Here is a 22,304-nt window from a genome sequence, read left to right on the forward strand (position 1 = left end):
TGCTGAATAAGACTTGTGAAGGTGATTATGGAAATCACTCAGGTGCCAGGTCACTGGCACATACAATGCTTTCACAAGGTTACTACTAGCCTTATATACATGAGGATGTTGCTTTATACGTTAAGCGTTGTGGAAAGTGCCAAAGGCATGGGAGAATTATATACGAACAAGCAATCCAACTCAACTCGGTAATTAATCCATGGTCTTTTGCCCAATGGGGGATGGATCTAGTTAGACCACTTCCTAGAGCTCCAAGGAATCTAACCTTCATATTAGTGGCTATAGACTATTTCACCAAGTGGGCTAAAATACTTCCTTCGGCTCAAATTCGTCAACAAGAAGTTCAAAAGTTCAATTAGGAACACATTATTTATCGATTTGGAGTCTCACACACAATTGTATTGAATAATGGGAGGTAATTTTCTAGAGAGTAAACTAAAGCTTTTTGTCAACAGTATGGTATAATTTAAATCCTTCTCAATTCTCCAATACCTACAACAAATGGGTAGGCCGAGGCTACAAATAAAGTCTTGATCGATATTTTGAAGAGAAAGCTAGGTGAAACTAAAAGGAGATGGCCATCTATCCTGCACGGAGTAATGTGAGCATATAAAACTACTATAAGAACATCAACTCAATCCTCCCTATTTTCCATGACATATGGGGTAGAAGCAGTAATCCCAACCAAAAACAACTTCCCTACTATGCTGTTAAGAGTAGTGCAGACGGAATATAACAGAAGGCAATTGGTAGCTGAATTATACCTCCTACAAGAAAAATGAGATTTAGCCTAGGTAAGATTGGAACACTATCATCAGAGGTTATAAAGGCACCACAACAAAAAAATTCGAGAAAATGAAGTTTACAGAAAGGGATTTATTCCTTTGAAAAGTCTACGAGATCATTGAAGAGTTAAATAGTGTAAAATTGGGAAGGCCCGTATCTATTAACTAAGCGTGGAACGAAAGGGGCTTATTATCTCACTACAATGTAAGGTCAAGACTTGCCTAAGCCATGAAACACATGTAATCTCAAGAATTATTATCAATAAAGAGTAATAATTGTGTAGTTCGATTTTGTGTGGTTCACCTTTGTTGTCCTGAGTGGTAGTGCAGCCCTTAGGGCTATTGTGTAGTTCAACCTTGTATGGCTCAGGCTCTTGAGTGACCCTTGTTGTCTTGAATGACAATACAACCCTTGGGGCTATTGTACAATTCTGCCCTATGTAACTCAGGATCCTGAATGACTTTTACTGTCCAGAGTGGCAATGCAGCCCTTGGGATTATAGTGTAGTTTAGCCTTGTATAGCTCAGAGTCTTAAGTTACCTTTGCTATCCTGAGTGGCAATGTAGCCCTTAGGCCATTATGTAGTTTAGCCCTGTATAACTCAGGGTCCTGAGTGACCTTTGTTGTCCTAAGTAGCAGTGTAGCCCTTAGGGCTATTGTGTAGTTTAGCCTTGTGTGGCTAAGGATCCTGAGTGAGTTTTTGTTGTCCTGAGTGACAATACAATCCTTGAGGATATTTTTCCAATCAACATTTAAGCATAAATACTTAGAAAGGTGTCATCTTAAGACAAATCCATAAATGACACCTGGGGGATAATAAAGAGTTATACTAAAGCAATAAGAGAAACAAGAGTTCATTCATTTCTAAAAAGTATTACATAGTAAACCTTCAAAGGGAGGTAAAAAGAGAAAAGTAATTGATAGAAGGAAACATAAAAATTGGACCCATGAATCAGAAAGGGCTCGAATCAGCTTGCTTAAACTGAACCACAACCTGTTGTTAAGTTGCAATTTGTTGTTTGGTTTGGATTTGTTGCTCTGGCAAAGGATAGAGTTGGACAAGAAGCTAAACAGAAACATCAACAGGTGCTTGAATAGGGGTGGCATTGGTTAGAAGACTTTTACCAACTTTTTTGATATTTCCAAGACAATCAGAGTCTTCCAAGATAACAACTGGCTCTCGGATTGGCTGATCAATTTCATCTAGTGGAGGATAAGGAGTTTGGCCAAATCTTCCCTACCACTTTGGGCATTTTCCAAGGGCTGGAATGGTAGATCCATCTTCCGTTTCTTCTTTTTCTACCTCCTGATAATGTAGTTGGGCACCCTCAAAGCTTTCGTTGTAGGTTTTGTTAAATGACTCCTCCATAGTCTAGGCATATTGGGCCTTGAGTTGATCCAACAATTTTTTTTGTTACTATTTCATCTTCCTTAGCCTGCTTCACCCTAGCCTCTTGAGTTGCTTCTATCAGAGTATGCCCAAGTTGAGCTGCAAAAGCCAACCTGGTGGCAACGTTTACCTACTCTTCAAAGTTGGACTTGAGTGAGCTTAACTCCCACCTCCTTGTCTCTAAGCTCCTTTTTCAAGTCCTCCAACTCAGCGTCCTTCCTTTGTACGCGCTCCTTAAAGCCCTCATGTTCCAATGCGTCAACTCCAGCTTCTTATGTTTAACATCTAACTCATCCATGTCCTTAAAGAACTAAACCAAATTAGCCTCCAATTCGGAGATTGTTTCTTTGGAAGTTATAACAAAGGATCTAAGCTTTACAGTTAGCTAGCCTATTTTCTCCTCGTTTGCATGAATAGAAATAACCAACTCATTCTTTGCCTCATGCCACTTGAGGAAGGCTAAGACACCATAAAGATTAGCTTGCAAAAATAAAGAGAAAAATGGAAATAGAACCAATTACCTAGTAAAAAAGGAAATGGTAACAAGGAAAAATAATAATTCAGTCGAAAAAGGCTTTGACAAAACTTCCCAAAAGCCAGGTCAGGATCCGTTTGGTCTACAGACTCCATATCCCTAGGAAGCAGGGAATGGGAGAGAAAAAAAGTAGCCACTATAGGATTCTTGAGGCCAGTGTGCCTGGTGTAGACTAGGTTAGGCCCAAAATCAAAAGTAGGGTGCCACAACCCCCACTCATTCTCCTCAACGAGGAGATCGCTCCAACCTAGCCATCAGAAGGATACATCTTAGAGTTGGCACCGTAATTAGGATCCACCTCATGACTCGATTCTTGAGGAGTAGGTTGTCTGTCAGTCGGAACCTTCGCTATTTGCGCCTTTGAGGCTATTCTGGAGCGTTGAATTCTTGAATGTCATCGTCAGGAGTTTGCATAGTTTGAGCAGCCACCCCTGGAGTTTGGTTAGTCAAGGAAACTCCTTTTTAAGTTTGCCTAGCCTGGGTAGTTCCCTCTACTTCTTTCTTCATCGGAACAACATTCCCAAGAACTAACTCTTCCTAGATGAACCCTTCCTGGGTTGACTTTCCTTGGTTCCTAGTAGGGGGTGGGACAAGGGGGTTTTGAGCATGTCTCTTCCTACTCTTCCCTCATGCCTAGGATGGTCATATCAGAAAGAGGATTAGCTCATGTAGGGTTAGCCAGGGGGAGAATGAATTTGAAAAAGTCGATATTCATAGAGTTGGGTCCACAGTCAAATGAGAGCTGGGGGTGGGAGAGTTGGGTACAATGACTTGATTTGTAAGGAGAACAGTGCAATCCTCAGGTTGATGATTATAAATAGGGGAGTGACTCTCAACAACCTACTCGTGATGAGTAGGAACTGGTTGGATAATAAGAGGGGATTGAGTGGATAAGGGGACAAGGGCAAGAGTCGACTAATTGGCTTTAGTCATAGTAATGTCCCTGCTTGACTTCTTATTCTTATTTTTAGTTTGTCTCTACTCCTTCCTCGCCTCAACAACGAAGAGAGTAGAATAATCTGGGCACACAAAGTAGATAAAAGTGTCATAATATATTTAAATCAAACAACGAGGGGTAAGACTAGACGATGACACTATTTACCTTGGAAGTTTGGGACACCCTGAACTCCTCACGTGAAACACCAGAGCCAAACTCCCAATCCCTAGAGATGATTAAGGGATCCTTATACCAATCCTTGTCAAAACTAGGAAGGCAGGTACCAATGATAAAGTCGTTAATTTAGCAAACATGGAGTAGTGCCCAGGATTGTGAAAATTGGCTTTCAGGTTATACCTAGAAAGGAAATCATTAGGGGTCACCCCCATTTTTTCTACCATGTCAACCAACTGGTAGAAATTGCCTAACATCTGGTCGGGAGCTTGATTGATCTTGCTCATAACTTTTTCTAAGAAGGAGAAAAGGGGAAAGCCAAGACCAACTTTTATCTAACCAGCATAAACCATTATTTTTCCCTAACGATATTCGTTAAGGTCCTTAAGCTCATTATAGACCTTAATAGAGACTGACAAAGGAATCAAATGTGATTTGTGAAACTTGGTTATGTTGAGGGCCATTAAGATAAAAAATTGAAGCTAAACAAGAAAAGAAGAGAAAAAAAAATTGTCTCTAACTGAAAGAGAGAAAGACTTGAAGCTTAGTTGATTCAAAAAGATTCAGAGATGCACAAAGAGAGAAAGGGAGAGACAGAGTTCCAAAGGCAAGGGAGAAAGCAATGGGGGAAATTTGAAACTTGTGAGGTTGTCCTATATATAACCCTAGTTAAGGAGGAGGACTATCATCCCTTTAGATCTAGAGATGAAGAGTTCAACGTCCCAATCGTCTAAAGTGTGAAACGATAGTTTATTAAATGCGATGAGATGTTGAGGAACAAATGTAGTGATTAGAGTTTAAGATTATGGGCTATTAATGACACTCATTCAAAATAGAAAATGTTTCTCAAAATGATGGTGAGGTTTTGTGTCTTCTTGAGAGGGGGTAACTGTAGAGGGTAAAATCGGTATCAGACCCTTATGCGTATCTTGATGAATACATGAACTGAAAAGTAGATGTCACGTCCCAAAATCCCAACATGAATCCCCATGAAGAAGTGTTAGAATCTCAAGGTATGATTAACCAACCCACCCCATCATAACATATAATAATAACAAAATATATCATATTAAATAGTTATAAAACAACGATATAAATAATACCAAAGACTAACAAAGTACATAAACTAATAACAATCAAATTAAGATATAGAATTCTTAAGTCTCAAAATAAGAATCGCACTGACTGAAACAAAACTTAACTAGACGATGACATTGAATATAATTTGGCACACAGTGACCTAACATACGAGTTTCAATCTGAAACATAAAAAATAAACAACTACAAAGACTCTAAGACCACTCAAACTGACGAAAGTGGCTGCTCATCCACATACTCAGTCTTGGGGGACCTCCTCATAAATATCATCATCAATAAATGTCTCATAGACAACTGTAAAATCTAAAAAGAAAATGATAGGGTATAAGGTGAGTAATGGGAGTTACCTAGCAGGAAATTTACAATTCTAACAATTAGTTACAACATACAACATATAATCATGTTGAAGTTTAAATCATGCAGGTTTTGATATAATATAATATTTGAATAAGGACTAATTGAAACAACAAAAATAACATAGATATAATAAGTAACAATCTATCATTTATATCATTTAAAAATATAATCAACTCATCATGCTTTCAAAGTAAAATTTTTATCCATTGACATATAATAAGGAGATAGACATATAATAAGGAGATACATAATACATATATGGCGGTGTAATCAATTATGACAAATAAATACTTCAATACTTAACCTCCAGTGTAGAATCCCACCATTCTTATATGATTTTATGGTCGGTCTAGCATATCACGGTTGAGTGACCATTTATCTAGTTTAAACTGTCTATTTACCAAGAATCTAATACTGAGTTTAACTAACGGTAAAGTCGACTATTTGACGGCTACAAATTCTTAATGATCACTAACTATCCCAAGAAAAATTTATTACGCCTAAGCCTATTAAGAGACAATACATGTGAACCTCAGACTATCTCTATACTATAAAAAGGTCGTCTTTACACACAAATATTATTTAATAAAGAAAAGGAGAAATTTTTGGATCTCACAAGCTATACTACTCTTTAAGGTATCTTATACTATAAAAAAAAATAAAACACCAAGTATTATCTTAGATTAATACTCTTTCTAAGTTTTCTACAACATTTTTCTAGTAAAGAATATATATATAGGATTAGGATCCGTATACAGATAAAGCTACTCATAAAGCTACAACGTGTTTTGTCTTATATGGGCAAAAATATTTGGAATGGGCTAATTTTTTGTGAGGATGATCTCTATGGGGAGGAGATCATCCTTGCCAAAAATCAGCCTATTATGAAACTTCTAGCCCCATGTTTACAAGTTGAAAATTTTTAGACTGTCCAATTTTTGTAAATCAGTTTTGATGGGGTTAGAAGTTTTGGAATGGGATGATTTTTTGCAACGATGATCCTCTCACCATAGAGATCATCCTCACAAAAAATCAGCTTATTCCAAATCTTTTTAACCATATAAGACAAAAACGTTGTAGCTTTATGAGTAGTTTTATGTGTCTAAGGAACCTGACCCATATATATATATAAAAGATATGATAGTGTCCTGTAGTAACATTCATCTATCAATCAATCTATCCATCAATCATATCTCACGTAGTCGTGGAAACGTAAGATATCTATCTATCTATCTATCTTTCATGCATCGTGTGACATAGCTACTATATAAGTCTGGAAGCATTGTCCTATTAATCAGTTTAAACATAAGTTCTCTCTATCCATCCATAAATTCATCGATAAACATCTATTTTTCTAAGTATCTATTAAAGTATATATTTTCTATAAAAGTGTTTATGATTCTATATGATGGTCTTCGTTGAGTAGAAAAGACTCGAAAAATGTAATAAAATCATAAATAGTTAAAATTGTGAAAATTCGACTAAATATTAGAAATAGTGATTTTTTTCAAAATTCTCTAAATGTAAAACGAGGTTTTTTTTTTTTTGGGAATGAAAGCCTTAAATAAATGTATTGACATTATGTAATTTTTGTAACTTAATTCAAAGTAACGTAAAAGATAACGAGATTTAAAAATCTGACAAAAAAGTCGTAAATTACATTTCGTTCTTGGAACAAAAAATTAGATTTTAATACATAGAGATTTGGATTTTTAAGTCATTCTCATTGTTTCTAAATGGGGGATACCCATTAATTTCATTAAAGAACTTAAAGTAAATGAAACATTTACTTAAATATTTTTAATGAAAATAAGGTATTGGAAAGTGCACATGTTGGTGGGAAAAAATTGTGTTGAACTGGTTATTTCATTATAAAATCGATCAACCAAGGTAGGTCAGATGACCAAACTCGAGAGTTGTTAGGGCGATAGGTCAAGCAACCGAGGTAGGTCGATCAATCAAATTTTTCTTGAGTTGACCGAATCCAAAATAAGTACATTCTGCAATCCTTTGTTGGACAATAGGTAGGTCGACCGAGCATTGTTAGATCGACCAAACGTAACAATTTTTATTTTCTTCTTTAGTTTCACCTCAAACTTGTCCACAATCCTTTTTAAAGTCTTCTAAATTGTTCATGATCATAAAACTAATAAATCTATTCTTTTTCTATCTTTTAGACATAATATTTACAAATTAAAAATAAAATCAAGGATTTAAATCATTTAATCATTCATGGTTTGAAGAATGTGCCCCTAAATTGAAATTCAAATATAGTTCTTTGATGTAAAATAATTTTCTATGAAAACTTAACAACTAAATGGTATAAAGGAAGAGTTCCTACTTATTCGGATCAAGGAATCCGTTAAGCACCCTTAGGCCCCTTCGACACCTTTCGGATCGGCCTTGGTGCCTATCCAAAATTGGACGGCCCTATTAAATATTTAATTTTTTCTCTCTCTCTCTTTCTTTCTTTTCTTTCTTTCTTATTTTATATATATATATATATATAAATAAAACAAAAAAGAATTATTAAATTTCTATATAGCTTGAAGCCATTAGGAGCTCTCAAGGAGAGAGTCTTAGGAATGAAGAAAGAGTTGAGAATAGGTTCTTATTTATAGGTTTAAAAAATCCCTCCAAAACATTTTAAAAGCAATGTGGGATTTATAAAAATTTGAAAAAATGAGCCAAAATAATTTTTACAAATTTCAATCCATGTGAAAAGTTATCAACCAATAGAAATGTTCTTTTAAAAATTACTTACTTTTCTTTAACAAAAAGTACACCAACCATAAAGTAACTTTCAAAAATCATTTTAAAAAACTAAATTAATCTTATTTGAATCAATTTTAAATAAATATTAATCAACATTTATTTTAACAATAAGTCTAAGAGATTTACCCAACAGACCCAACTCTTGTATTTTTATTACAAAGGCTCCCTTGGAGTTTTGATAACTCGAAGGGAACTGTACTTTATCAAATTTGTTACCCACCAAACCTCACTTTATTAAGTTTGTTATAGAGCAAACCATTGAGTGGGGATCCATGTTATAAAATTGAAATTTGTAATGTTAATTTGTTATTTAACATACCTTGGAGTGGATTCTAACTGTATCAATTTGTTGCAAACAAAAAAGTGATCTGATGTCATTGGATTATAAAGGATAAAATTCTAAGAACTTCAAAACAAAACAAAAAAACTTGAAACAAAAATATTTGTTTTCACCATTGAACTTTAGTTTTAAATTTGAGAGTTTGAAAGCCATCATTTTCAATACCTACGATCAAGCTCAAAAAGTATTTATTTTTTGAATTTGGAATGTAGGTTAATCAATCACATAAACATTTGGTTTTTTCTTTGGAGTGGGGTATGTGACCATGCCTTCGGCCTAGATAGTAGATATGAAGACTCACACACAATATATCAACCTATATGATTCCATGTCTGGACCCTCAGTGTAGGTTTCAATCCTACTCTTGTGAACATGTATGCCAAATGAGATTCTTGATATAGCTGAGACCTGCCATTTCAATAACTGATGGCCCCATCTTCTTTCTACCCATAAAAAGGCCATGTGTGATTTACTTCCAAATCCTTGTCAAGAAGTCATGACTCCAACCCATAAAACTTCAGTAGAACTTCTCTTTTATAGACTTATTTTTTTATTTTGGGTAAATTACTTAATGGACCCTGATACGACGTCCTTGTAAATGGACCTCAACTTTTGGGACGGTATCTTAACAATCCAATTAATAGACTCTTTCTTTCTTAATGGGTCTCCTCACCCCACCCCCCGCTAAAACGTCAAACTTAAATTGTCGAGATGAACCCTCCATATTATTGATCTCGACAATTTGATATGTTGATCTTAATTAATGATTTATGTTCAAACATTGAGGTTGGTTGACGATGTATACTCATTGATCTTGATGGATGTGAAAGGTCAATGATTTGAATCAACAATCTCAATAATTGAAAGAGAGATTGAAGGGGAATTAAGGAATTTTTTTACTAAGTGAAGTATCAAATTATCATCGAGAAACCTAGAGATAGGGTTATTTAAAAAGAAATCCCGCCAATAGGCTTCATTAAATAATATTGACTAAAGTGATCTAATAACTTAGTTGTTAAGCAGCTATGGTTACGGTTCAAATATGCAAAGGTTTTTGTGTCACGTTCTTGAAATAATAGTCTCATGACCTGGTCTACACGGAAATCAAGACTTTGAAAATTCATTTGTTTGACTCAATACGTTACTGGGTAGTGTTGAGATTTTAATTAGGTTGTTGAATGAGTTACTCTACAACTCAGTCAAAGACTCCTAATTGACCCAGTTCAATCCTCCCAATTTTGTCATTGTGTCTCATCTACCACCATTGTGTATAGAATTTTTTTTTTTTTTTTTTTTTTGATGAAGTGGATGCGGGCCCTGTTCCTCTCTTCCTTCCAGACAGGAAAGATCCTAAGTGACAGTGACAGGGGGGAGATCTTGCATTTGGCCTTGATCCCAGCCCTGATCTTTTTGCCAACCTGATATCGAAAGCTTTGACGGTCTCATTTTTGATTCTGTGCACACGACGTCTTTCAACTGTGTTTGTTGCTTACATGATGATTTTGACAGCCAGCATTGCATTTCTTATTCTTTTTTGCTTTTTTGTTCTCTCCTTCTAAGCGCTAAATGGAGGATTTTAACGGTGTCTTTTTTGAAGAAGTACTTGATCGACCTTCTATTTTCGTGTGGAACATCTCTCTTATTGAAGTAAAGGAGACTTAACATTATACCTCATATCTCACTTTTCTAATGTGAAAACGTGTAAGGAACCAACTATAAATATTTTTCATTGAAATACGTGTGAAAAAGCATTTATGATGATTCCTACATACTTCCACGTTAAGAAAAGTGAAATATGAGGTACAATCTTGAGGACACTACAGCATGAATCTTCTTTTATTTGTATAAGGTTATTGGCATCTTAATTACATGACATACCCAAGAATAAGTTTTACATTAATAGGGTCAAAGTTGGAATTAATGTTAATTTTTACTACTATAGAGAAAGAACCAAGAATAATAAGGTTTAGAAAACCAATTCCTAGTAAACAACACCAAATAAAACTCATTGTTATTGAAACCTTTCTATTTTATTTATAATGTAAAAAGACAATAAGCACCTCTTTCCATGCACTTTTTTCTTGAAAGGGAATCATTAATTAATGTTTCATATTATTAACTAAAACTATACCATTTCATTAAGATTAACAATATGAAAATAGCCTCTCATATACATGTCAAACAGTTTTTTTTTTTAAATTTTATTATGCCACTGATCTGTTTGATTATGCTTGAAAATAAGTCAAAAATGTTTTTTTTTCCCCAAAAAATTCAACTTTTAGGTGTTTGATTATATATTTTTTTGAATGGGATTGTCCAACTCCCGACGAAAATTGATTCCACCACTCCCTAGAAAAATGATTTTCCCACCTCCCAATGTTATTCTCTCGTGAGTGTCCCCATCCCCAAAACTAAAATCCATAGATTTAAAATTTGAAAATTCCACTTTGGTTGGGGTCCATAGAGTCGAGCAAAGTCAACTTGAATGAATCAAATAAATATATATTGAATTAAGAATGTATTTTAACGTTTTAAAATAAATGAAAAATTAATTATTGTTCTACTTAATAAAGATTATACATACGTGACTGACTCAACTGAGATGATTAGGTGCATTTTGAGTTGGCACAGTTGAGCTAACTCGATGATTTACCAAGTTGACTCAACGAGTTGGTTTCTTCAAATTTTGAGGAGGAGTCACCATGAAATTCAATCGGGTTGAATCGTCCAAGTTTGAAGTTTTTGCCACGTGGTGGAGGCTGACAACCTTACATAATTTCTCATTTGGATTTTACCTCATTAGCCACGCGTACGGAGTGTCTACCCAGTTGTGTGTTAACTTACGCCCTACGGTTTAAAATGGGTCCCGACCCGATCTGAGTATATCCATATTCAGATCCGGATTAAATGACTGATCCGACCCGATTTTATTGATTTAGGTCGGGTCAAATAATTTTGGACTATTTAACATTTGTCTGCTCTTCTTTTGTGTTAATTGCAATAATATCTTATTTTATCATTATAATTATTTTATTTTATAAGAATTCACATTGTATTAAAAAAATAGAAAATCATATTTTAAAAACTATAAAAATATAATTTTCAAAAATATTATATATCATTCATATCTAGATTGATATAAGGATAGAACTAAATCCGAACAGGAACAAGGGACATCAAACTATACCTAAACCATTTTTTATTTGGATCTACTTCAAGGGTTCAAACCCACTAAAGTTGATTTTCGGATCACTCGGGTTTTTTCAGATTTTGGAAAATCCGATCTATTTCATACTCTTTATTTCTTTAACTTTGTCACTTATTGTAAATTGGCAAAATTTACCTTACAATTCTAGTCTTTAGGAGGATACAATAATATTTCATTTAGATTGTACAAAAAGTATATATTCGATGCCCAAAGTGACTTACGATATATTGATTAGAAAATGGTTGAGATGGGGGGAATTGCTTACTTTCTCTTATTTTTCACCCAACCCATCTCTACCACCTCCACCACTATAGATTTTTATTTATTTATTTTGAAAAGGATTTTGTAGTTGGTTTTTTTACTTTATTTTCACTTTCACTTGGGGATGTACATTCGGGTAGAGCCAAACCGAATCGAACCAAATTTTCAGGTTTGATCTGGGTATAGTAGAAACCAAAACAGAATCGAAAATTTCAAGTTCGGATTTTGTTCCAACAGGAGGAGTCAAAATTGAACTAATTTTTTCGATTTCGGATTCGGGTAAACCAATTTGTTTTTTAATTTCATTTTTTTTTTATAAATATTATATACATGTTTTACAATAATTTATATAGTTTACTTTATATATTTTAAAATATATTATTATCATAAAATAGTTATTTTTGTTACCAATTGTATAAAATATAAGAGAGAAACAAATATTTAATTTTATAGCCTATTGTATATATAAAGTATAAAATATAAATATAGAACATTTTGATTTCTATTTGATAATTATTTATTACAATAAAATAGTTACTTTGTTTTCAATTGTACAAATCATATTATATAGAAAGAAAACTGATTTTTGGGTTGTTGCCTATTGTATAAAGTATAAAACATAAAGATAGAAACAATTTTTTTATTGACAATTATTTATTACTAAAAAAAATTATTTTGTTACCTATTGTATGAAATATAAAATATGAAGATAGAACTTTTTTTTTCTATTCGGTAACTATTTATTACATAAAATAGTTACTTTGTTATCTATTGTATAAATCCCATATATAAAGAAATTTTCCTTTGATTAGTAACTATTTACTATTATTCCAAGTAGATATTTTGTTGCCAATTGTATAATTATAAAGATAGAAGGTAGGGTGGGGGAAAAATATTTTGTATTTTTATTTTTTAAAATTGGGTTTTAATTGGTTTGGTTTGGGTTCGGTCTAGTTTCCAGGGGTGGAAATGAAACCCATACCGAAACATTTCGGTTCGATTTTAGTTTGGTTCTTGGTTTGTTTATTCGAGTTCGGTTCGGGATGGGTTTAGATATTTTAGTTCAATTTCGGGTAATGGGTAATTTGTACATCCTTACTTCCACTTGTGCATTAGTCATTGTACAAGTTGGGTAGTAATCACATGAGTGATGGAACTGACTTATAATTAGTCATAACTTCGAATCATTTTGGATGAACCATTAGTTTATGCTGAATCTGATTTTAGGACTTTATGAAAATATTTTCGAGTTTGATTTTGACTTCTTAGGTGACGATTTTAGACTTGATTTTTTATACATGAACCATTTTATCAGTACATTGCTCCAGTCAAGGTTCCCTTATCATATATTCAAGCAAATGTCACTATCTTGACGATTGTAAGTTACCTCTCATACATATTAGAATATCATGTGATGCATTAGAATAAGGGAAATTTATTAAATAATTATTGATCTTTTTTCTAAAGAGTAATGTTTCCCTCCTCATATTAGGATATCAAACTTTCATAACAAGGACATTTCTTTTTATTACTAATTTTTTAAATTTTATGACCATAATGTCCTTGTACTCTATGACAATTATTGAAATGCCATAAAAATAACAACTGCAAAGTCTTTCAATTTACACGTTTAACGAGATATTTGATAAGTGATGTGAAATATTTTTTATTTTAATAACGTTCGATTTCCTTAAGATACATATAAGTCTAATTTTTTTCAAAAATTAACAAAATGAAACTTTAAACCTAATGAAAACTATAGAAATGTCATGAAAAGATTACTAAAAAGAAATTATCTTTACTCACATTTATTAAAAAATCTGACAATGATATGACTTTGTGGTTGGATTTTTAAGCTATCCAATTTTATTGAGATAAACATTATTTGACTTTATCCAAAAAAATAATTTAAAAAATTAGTAATAAAATTTAAAACATATTTTGAGCAATGTTAGTCATAAATATGTTTTAAAATGATCTCGATCGTATGGTTGAGAATTTTATCACGAAAAAAATTAAAAACCACCAATCATGTCAACCCCTAAAAAATGATTTGTCAACATTATATGATAGTTTTATCAACACTTAAAGATATGTATGTCAAAACTATGTATTCATAAATTCACAATGTAATAATTTTAATAGGGTTTACTAATATTTTGTTATGTTTAAAAATTCATTTGATTATGAGACTATCAAACTCTCTATGCGATTATTCAAGATATCGATGTAATAAACTTTCATTCAAAGTGATAAATATTTTTTAAAATATAGTCAAATTAGATGTTTTAACACTTTCGACTTGTAAATGAAGTTTTAATTGAGATTTAAAGATTTGTTAATCTTTTAGGCCTTTTTTTTTTTTTTGATTAATTTAATTTATTACTCAAAAAAAATTCAGCCGTTTAACCCAAGTTTGTCAATACTATCTTCACGACTTGTAAACCTTATATGTAGTTTTTGTTAATGAATTATTCATAAATGTACTAACAAGTAAAACAGGCATTGATTGTCATACAAAATAGTAGTGGTTCATCAGGTTGTCGATTGTTAGAAAATCTACATTTGTAGCCCAATCCCTTGTAGTTCGGAAAAAATTTCTTTTCCACTGGAGTATCATGACTTTTGAATTGTTTCCTCATCTTTTTAGGATGACTCAACATTATCTTATCCATTGAAGGAGTTATTTTATCATTTGTCTCATCTATTAACTATTGTTCATTTCCTCTTGTTGGCACCCACATCTCTTAATATGTCTCTCTATAGTTCTCAGTCATATAATAATTTTTACAATAGTCATAGATATCGAATCTACGTAAATTAATGTATTTGAGTGTATACGCACATGAAATTTCCATTGTTTGGAATCAATTGCAATCGTAAGTACAATTTTTCTAGTCTAACGTATTGAGGCATAGTGGACTCTTGAATTGAAAAATATACTAAGAGGTTGGAGTGGTTTGAACTAGTTTTGATGTTTCCTTCTATCTCAATATATAACATTTTTCTCATAGGGTCGAACCTAATCTTTAACTTTTCTTCGAGTTCTCTATAATGATTAAAATGATTTGAGCAATTACTGTGGATTTCTTTGATAAGGGAGGTAACTAATAGTTCTCTTCTTACTAGAATTATTTTATTTCAAATTTCAACATGATTCACATAAATAACTCTAAACATTTTACCATATATGAATGCACTTGCCTAATGATATTTTTAAAAGACAGCATGTAACAATAGGCATTGAGATTTTTAATTTTGATGAATGTCATTATCCCTTCATATTGGATTATAATGAAAACATCTACCTCTTCTTGGAATTTTTATTTAATTTTTTTTATCACCACATGGAATACTATTCCTTATATGATAGGTACAATACGTTTGAGTTGCGTTAGAAAAAATGTCAGGCACCGCATCTAGAATTATTGGATTTTTATTTAATTAAAGGATAAATAAAGACTTGAAATCCATAATACTATCATCAAAATTCTTCAAAAACCAACTCCAAATCTTATTATTTTTTAATTTTACAATTAAAAATGTTAGGCGAAAATTGAATTATCTTCATCCATACCTGTGGCAGAATATTCCACCATATTTACCTTTTAAAAATGTGTCATTAATTAACATCATTCGATGAGGAGTATTCTTGTAACTTCTCATAAAAGGTCAAAATGTCCAATGAAATCATTAGAAATGTTCTTCCCTCTGGACAATGACAATATTAATGAGTGCATCCAGATCATAAAGTTTCAACTCGATAGAATAACTCACCAATAATTGATAAGATTCATCATAATTACCCCTGATCTGTCAAGAATAAATAAAGAATACGTCAACGTAATAAGAAGTATATGTCAAAATTGAAATTCTACGAATTTTCTGTCGATGATTTGAAAGATGTCTATGTAAGATTTGTAAATATTTAAGTGCATGTTTATCTACCTTTAAAGAATGGTTTATTAACATGAAAGGAAAGATGTGTCAACTATTATTGAATGATTAATCTACTATCAAAGTAAATTTTGTCAATTCTTAAGAAAATATTTGATAACATTTATCTTAATATTTTCTCTTATGTTTAAAGAAGTATGACGAACTTCCTCATTAACACATCTTCTTTCTTCTATCTCCACTTTGAAAATGTTAATATTCTCTTTTGTGTGAATTTCATATATTAATCTAAACAATATATTTCATTTGAAGTCACTACAAAATTTGAGGCATTTAGAGGCGGTTTTAAACTGTCATTAATTTCGACAAAACCGCTTCCAAAACGTTTCTTTTAGTGGCCAACTAAGGGCTGTTTTAAAACCGCCTCTAAATAATGATTTAAGGGTGTTTTTTTATATTTTTTGAGGTTGTTTGAAAATCGCCTCTAATAATAATAATTTAATGGCGGTTTTAAAACCGCATTTAACGAAAATGATTTAAAGGTGGTTCTTATATTTTAGAGGCAATTTGAAAACCGCCCCTAATGACAAATTTAGTTGAAAAAAAAAAAACAACATTAAAGGTAGTTCAAAACCGCCTCTAATGTTGTAATAAAATATTCATTGCAAAATAAATTCTGCAATTATATAAAGAAAAAGAGCTACTATTGGCACTCCAAATTTCACTTATCACATGTTTATAAAAAGATGCCACAACTTGTAAATGAATATTTTACCAAACATAAACTACAAAACATGCATCTGTAAAATCCAAAAACAAAATACGCATTCACGAATATTTTCACTATAAAAAAAGAGGCAACTCTATGAATTATAAAAAAATAAGTAATTCCTTATTTGATTGATAGTATTTTTAAACCTAATAATTTGTACATAAATATCATCTCTTCTAGTCCATCCTTTCTACCTTTGCTGCATTTGGAGTTGCTAAGTGAATTGTTCATGCATTCATAAGATGAAATGAGACATGACATGGAATATATATATATATATATATATATATATATGTATATATAACCATAGTTGGAGCTTGATCAAGAACTGCAAATCCCGCTTTATGAAGTCTTGATTCGAAACACCATGTCCACCTGTAATAATCTTCCATTCAACCGAGTGTTCTGTCATTGAAACAGTCCCGATAGAAGGATTTCCATCACAGGATACCACTTTTCCCCTAGGAAAGGGCATAGTTAAAGTGCGGAACTCAATAGTTAGGGGGGCTTTGTAACCTTTCTCTAGACGCAATTTGAATAAAAATGCACATTCATCTTCAGAGGCTATTAAAAGCTAGTAAAAGCCCTTTATTGGAGGCCTAAGGCCATATAAAACTTGATAACGTATTAACAGATAACGTATTAACAAAAAATTCCCAAGTGGAGGTGAAAATATCATGGCTTGTTTATCCACACCTTGCTCTGAAACTTAAGCACATGGATGAAATGACAAAACCTTGAGGTGAGTTGTGTTCAACCCAGTCAAAGGGAACGAAACATTGGGCAATCCTTCTAATGCTGTCCTACAATTTAATTGACCTGAAATTGGTATAACATCTGGAATTTCATCTCAATCATACATCGCAGCATAGAATGTTTCATGAATAGTGAACGGTATTCGTTGCTTTCCTTTGTAGAGGTATGGTTTCCATGCCGGTTGCTTTAGGTCTGAAGGAGGCATATCAGATGAAGAAAACCCATTCACCTTAATAGCAAAAATATTGAAGTAGTTGAGGTACAATGGTGTTCCTGCACATAAATAACAAGCAAATAAGAAAAACTAGACATTAGGTAAATAATATTTAGACAAAACATTTGAGATAAGAAATACCATAACAGAAAGTACCAACCAAAGGCATTGAGCTACTTATAAAAGTGTGAAGAGCATCTTTGTCAGCAAGCCTTGAGCTAATCTTTGGAGTACCTGATGTAACAATTCCAAGTGGAACAATGCCTGAAGTGGTAGAAGATGCCATAGGAGCAGCTAAAGGTTTTGCCCTAGCAGAAATGCTTGATATTCCTATACTACCAGTTAAAGAATCCAACAATCCTCCGACCGAAGGAGATGCACTTACAACTACCTTGGGTGGTCGATTGTAAAGCTTGCTATAAAGATGCAGAGATAGAGATTTGAACTAAGACTTTGGGCAAGTCGAATTCGTTCCACAGGGACAATTTGGATTCAAAGATTCAATCGGATAAAAGTCCAAAACAGAATTGGAAAACATATTTTTCTTAAAAACAAAATTGATTTGTTTTAAAAATAGAGAAGAAATTAACAACTAATTTGTAAATGAAATTGAAACTACAAATAGAGATTGAGGATATAAGAAAGAGAGATTAGAGAAGTCCATCAAACCCTTGCAATTAATCCATAATGTAGATAAATTCTGAAATTAACTCAATCCATGGAGCAAGTCATTGCTCATGGATCGGAAGATGGATCAATTAAATTTTTAAAAGAAATTAGAAGCTATTCATGAAAATCCTAATATGATGGAGATTGCCCAATTTATATTCTGATTCTTCACAAAGCATAACCGTTCTTGAACTTATCTAAGTAATGGCTATCAAAGTTGAATCAGAAATATAAACTAGATTACCTTAATCAGAGGAGAATTTTCATGAATAATAACATGTAAGCAAAGCAAGAATATAAATCTACATTAGAGGGATTAATTTGCTCTGGCTTTCTTAACTTCTCTAATGAGAATTTAGCCAATCATCGCAAGAACTAAAATTGTAGAAATTAATAAAAGAGAAAAGAGAGAATGGGTGAAGAAGATGATGATTGATTAGTAATGCTCCTTTAATAGCTCTCCAAAGGATTACAAGAAGTATGAATGGATCACTTTTGAAGTTCTCACTACACTCAAGAGGTATCCAAAAGGAAAAATTACAGAGAAATTAAAAGAATAAAAACCAAAAATTAGAGAAGAAGAGAGCAAGGAGAAGACCCCTTCTCTAAAATCAACCCTCCAATTTATAACATTTGTATTCGGGTAATCGGGTCAACTTTTCGGATGATTCGCTTCAAACTACCCATTCAGTTACAACCACCGAAGCAATTAGAAGCTTCTGTGAAAATCTCGAGGATAAATTCCTCGAGATGACCGCGGCGCGGTCATATCTAGCCGCGGCGCGGTGACGTGGCGCCCAAATCCTTCGAGGTTTTTCTGGATGCTTCCTTTCGGTTCGTGTATTGTAACCGTAATTATTTCGCGATTTGATAACTTCCACGTGCGTTACAATTAACACTAATATATCATTAGCTCTATTAATTTGGATAAATGAAATAATTTTGCAATTATTTAAAGGAACTAACATTTATGCAATGGTAATTTTAGTGCAATTACGGTCCCAAAATCGAATAATTGGGACCTTATCATTGGGTTCTACCAAATCCCCCGTGGTAACATCACCAATTGCATGTGCCACCATAAATGCCCTATAAAATAAGGCAAAAAAAAAAAAAAAAAAAAAAGGTAAGATAGGAATATTACGCATGCATATGCCGAACAAAGAACAATCCAAATCTCATCAACTTAAATCATATATTCAATAAGGAAATTTTTTTTTTTTCCTTTTTTGATGTGTAAGCTGGACTAGAACCCATGAACTCAAAGTTACTTTGCAATGTGTCAAACCAACCCAGCTATAGGTCTATGCCCATGAAGTTATCTTCATTTCCTTACATTACTCAGGATGTAGGATGTTTGCAGTGAATGACAGGTTGACAAAGAAAGACAAGGAAAAAGGTTCATTATATCCAATACAAGGCAAACATATTATGACATGGCATAACAATATACGCAAGGGAGTTGGTTTTAAACACAAGTAGATTGGAAATTGATACCAGGAAAGAAAATCATGGTAGGTGGTTGACTTATATGAGACAAAAAAAGATGAGTACAAACATGTTCTAGAAAACAAAAGAGTTCTGTAAATACAGTATCAATTTTCAGGCTAATCACAAATAGATATAATATTGAAGATGATTGTTAAACTAACATCACTGGTGAGAAAATTTAATTGGTGTAATACCTATAATGCAAGACCAGCAATTATTAGCAAAAATAGTTGGTAATGCTGAACCAAATGTAAGTCTAAGTAAATAAAGTGGGATAAATAAGTTATTACAACAATAAGAAGATCATCATAACATTTAAAGCTAGAAGATGTCTCACAAATCAACCTAGGAGAAACACAGATGAAGAAACAAATGTACGGTACTAGTATTTGTATGAAGGATAAGCACGCAGACAAATGCTAAATGAAGAACGCTACTTCATGATGAAAGAAAAATAAAAGTTTTACATCAAATATAAAGTACACATGCAACCTACATAAAACAACAATGAAGACATTCCAAGAACCTTACCATACCCTGTGATGCATGGAAGATCAAACAGGAGGGAAGATAGACTTTTCTCTAACTCCAATTGAATTTCCACAGTCAAATCTTCTACACATCCTTTCATATGCCTTAAGATGATGAGGCTCAACTAAAGGCAATACAAGAATGCAAAAATGGCCTTTTATATGCAAAACCAATGGCCACAATAGGAAATTTTCTCCTTCTTTATTAATATAAAGACTAATAATATGACGGGAAATCGGATCATCAACCCAGGAGTCTGATCTTTCAATTGATTGAGTGACACGTATGTCAAAACCACGGACAGAACCCTCTCTACAAAAATACATACAGAAAAAATGGTAATCATCATCAAATTATATGAAAAATGACTTGTAATTGTCCAAAAATGAGATACTTTAAGTTGGCATTCTTTCTTTTAGAATTAACATTCCATGCATATTCACTCATTATTAATATATATATAAAAAAAAAAAAAAAACTAGCCTTGCAATCAATCAACACAACATTCAAGACATCTGTCACAAAAAGTACAAAGTAAATTTAGCAGAAAGGAAGTTGGAAAACATGAGAACCACAAGTAAACAATAGGAAGCAACAAACAAACAACTGCAACCCACCATTACTAAAATACCCATCAACCTAACACGAAGATCTTCATAAATGTTGAAATTGAAATGGGAGGGCATTATTGCACTTAAAATCTTAATTAAAACAAGCTTCCAGCCCTTAAGTGACAATCCTTGACTAGGGCCTTGGCATAGGTGACATACAATCCTTGACTTAGTGCAAAGTCAACATCACTTTCCTATCTCAACTTTATTCAACTTTGACATGCTTAATAACTGATTTAGACAAAAATAAAATAAAATAAATAGTTAGTAGAAAGAAGCCACCCACAGCAACCCAAACCCTAAACTTGGGATCTCTAATTGTTGGGTCTTACTAGTCTTCTTTCCTTATAAAACTTTCATCTCAGACAAGAAAAAAAAAATAGTTTTCTTTTAGAGCCTAAACTCCTTATCTCAAAGAAAGAAATTTCAACTTCATAATTATAAATGTATTTCTAATATATTTCTAGTAATTGTTAATGTTTTCGCTCGAGTTAGGGGATAATTATACATTTTATCAGTGCATTTTATTATGAAAATTTCATGTGCATTCTTAAAGGATGCTTTCAAAAACAAGTGTGCCCAAATGTGGAGAAGGTTGATTTGATGATGACAGTCATCTGACTTAACAAAGGACTAAGATGACCTTTATGGAAACTATGTCTTTACTCCATCATTACTTTACCACCATAACTTTCCTCCAACATTTCTTAGATTCCTTTTATTTAGTGTACATTACAAGAACTATTGGTGCCATAGGTTCAAATCCCAAAGTTTACATATAAAAACAGCATGAATGAGATTCATCCGTGGATATTGCTATTATGAACCCAAGTGTTTCTTTCTTCAATAATATCAAAAGTACAGATTCATGCCAAAGTCTAGCCTTTTTATTTTTTACATGTAATGTAGGGCAAAAATTCAATTTCATCATTGTTCAAAACATGGTTGAAATCAGGGTTGTATCCTAATCTCAACCAATGTTGTATACCAACCTATATAATCAGTAATTTAGGTTATGTGAATTTCACAAATATGGAAAATAATACTGAAATTAGGTGCTAAGAAGACTTCAAATTGTAGAGAAGCTCTTAAGATAATGAATTAGGGAAAGAGAAAAACATAAATTGAAGTAAAAAAAAATTAAAGAAATCAAACCTTCCCCTTCCCGATAAAAACCTTAAAAAACCTATTTGTTGGTGCAGGAAGCTTATTTGAGATGATCTCATCTCGATTTTACAAATCTAAAAAATGAAATCTAGTGCTCAAGAATCCATTGCCACACCATAAGCAAAACTACCACATTATTTTTATTAAAATCCTTGCTATAAAAATGAGAGATTAGGATTTTGGTTTGAAACTAAACAAAAAATATAATCGAACCAAAAATTGAATAATCACTATAGAAATTAGGGTTTTTATTTGAAATCGAATCAAAAATAGATTATCAAACCTTATTAAAGTTTCGATAACAAAAAAAACTGATGAACCTTAGTACCAAAACA

At 32.6% G+C, this 22,304-nt stretch overlaps 1 pseudogene; it reads right to left on the reverse strand.

Annotated features, from left to right (window-relative positions):
• Positions 1–634: 634 nt before the first annotated feature.
• On the reverse strand, positions 635–20,498 carry LOC147393099 (AP-5 complex subunit mu-like; annotated as a pseudogene).
• Between the last annotated feature and the right edge of the window lie 1,806 nt (positions 20,499–22,304).

The sequence above is a fragment of the Akebia trifoliata genome, chromosome 10 (assembly GCF_017979445.1).
Source record: "Akebia trifoliata isolate Shusen 1 chromosome 10, ASM1797944v1, whole genome shotgun sequence".
Classification (NCBI taxonomy): domain Eukaryota; kingdom Viridiplantae; phylum Streptophyta; class Magnoliopsida; order Ranunculales; family Lardizabalaceae; genus Akebia; species Akebia trifoliata.